Source organism: Pollachius pollachius (assembly GCF_949987615.1).
Source record: "Pollachius pollachius genome assembly, chromosome: 2".
Classification (NCBI taxonomy): Eukaryota; Metazoa; Chordata; class Actinopteri; order Gadiformes; family Gadidae; genus Pollachius; species Pollachius pollachius.
In genome coordinates this window covers 51,973,892-51,975,804 of record NC_136935.1, presented here as the reverse complement: position 1 = coordinate 51,975,804, position 1,913 = coordinate 51,973,892, and the positions used below count along the sequence as shown (strand labels likewise).

General features: G+C 52.8%; 1 long non-coding RNA gene across 1 annotated transcript in view; it reads right to left on the bottom strand.

Annotated features, from left to right (window-relative positions):
- Positions 1-1,674, bottom strand: part of LOC307070847 — a 3,045-nt gene extending 1,371 nt beyond the window's left edge. The window contains exons 1-2 of the long non-coding RNA XR_013811583.1: positions 1,167-1,674; positions 663-957 (exon numbers count right to left, since the gene is read on the bottom strand). This is a non-coding gene — a long non-coding RNA (uncharacterized lncRNA). The remainder of the gene's footprint in view (positions 1-662; positions 958-1,166) is intronic.
- Between the last annotated feature and the right edge of the window lie 239 nt (positions 1,675-1,913).

The following is a 1,913-nucleotide window of genomic DNA, read 5'->3' as shown; positions in this document are numbered from 1 at the left end:
TCTTATCCATGGAGGAGGAGACATAAATAAATTCTATACGCTAGTCCATAGAACAACCAAAACTAGCCTCTATGATGCTGAATGGACTGCATTTATATACATCCACACACCGACGGTGGAGTCGGCCACGCAGGGCGACAGCCAGCTGGTCAGGAGCAGTCAGGGGGGGGGCGTCTCGCTCAGGGACACCTCGACACTCGAACTAGCAACCTTCCTGTTACCAGCCAACCCGCTCTACCTCCTGAGCCACATGCTCCTATAATACAGCCTTAAGCCAGCCAGACTATCGACGTCCTGTTGACATTCCACTCAGATACATCCGACCTCATGCTGGCTGTCTAACAACGCCCCAACTGTTGAAGGATTGAGGGACTGGGCACAGCATCACGTTAAAAACCAAAATGTGGAGGCCTTGACAAACACAAAAACACATACACGCACACAAACACGCACACACACACACAAAAACACACAGACAAAGACACACAGACACACAGACAGACAGACACAAAGACACATACACAAGCGCCATCATGCTGGGTATCCAACAACGGACTGACTGTTGCGGGAGTGAGGGACTGGGGATCAGGAGGCAACAAGTTAAAAACTCAAATGAGGAGCATGCCTTGTGTTAAGAGCGTTTAGCGGCCAAATCCACTTACCGTTGCACCATTGAAATTCGATTCCCAGTGCAGCAGATTCAGACCCTGTCCAGATAATCTGGAGCCACAGCCAGCAAGCAGATTCGAGGTGTGGAACCTCAGCTAGCTTCTCCAACGAGGAACCATTCAGATGTTGGGAAGATTTGGGAAGATTTCACAAACCCCTGGGGGGGAGGGGAGGGCAGTTTTGTTAGCTCAGTGGTCGGTGCTGTCCAGCATTCCCAGATCTGGATTAGTCGTCCCCAGAGATCTGGAGACTGAGGGAGTCGGGACCGGAGTTGACCTTGTGTGGCTCCTGGATGTCAACAAGGATGACGTCAACACACATGAGGAAGAGGAGAGAGAGGAGAGAGAGGAGAGAGAGAGACTGTTCACAGTGAATCGACGGCTTGTCAGTTCCCTGGAGGACATGTGTGTCATTGACAGCAGTCATTCAGGAGCCGTCGTCAGGGAGTCGCATCACGTTCACGTTTAAAAACAAAACAACAACAGGGATGCGCTTACCTCACGACAGAGAAGACCCCTCCTTGGCAACACCCCTCATCGTCCTCCTTTTGTCTCGGACACCAGTCTGAGGGCCGTCCACCGTCAGAACTCACAGTGCGTAACGCTGATTCGGACCCAAGTCTCTGTTTCCCAGCGGGGTTCGGACTCAAATCTCATGCGTCAGGTTGTTGTTGCCCGGAGCTCCTCGAGCTCTCCTCAAACCCAGACAGAAGCGTCATGAACCCGGGTCCACGAGATCCTAGGAGCGGGTCAGATCTTCTCCTGGAGGGGTCTTCTCAGCTCTGAGAATGTGCGTATGTAGGAAGAAGGGAACCCACTAACCCTCCAATCATCTGCTCATCCACTGGACAGATGAACCCAGACAAAGACTCGGTGCGTCTGCGTCTGTCTGCAGGAAGTCAGCGAGCATCGGGTTCATCCTTTCTGTCTCCCAGCTGCTTTGTCATGACAGGCTTTCCTCTTCCTCTCCGGATCCATTATGGTGTTCGGACGCCTGCTTTGCGCGCTGCCTGTGGTTCTTTTTTCCCCCTCCTCCTCCTCCTCCTCCTCCTCATCGGTTTGTAAACAGATCGCTGCTCATGTGACGTGATGTCGTTTTGCCTCGCAACTCTCTCTTCGCTCAACTCTCCCTGCCTCCCCCGTTCCTCTCCGCCAATCAGTGCGGAGAAACGCGGCGGAAAGAACCCGCGACTGGCCAATGAGGAGTCTGCAAATATTCGGGTTGTGTGCCTGTCTTGTGAGTGT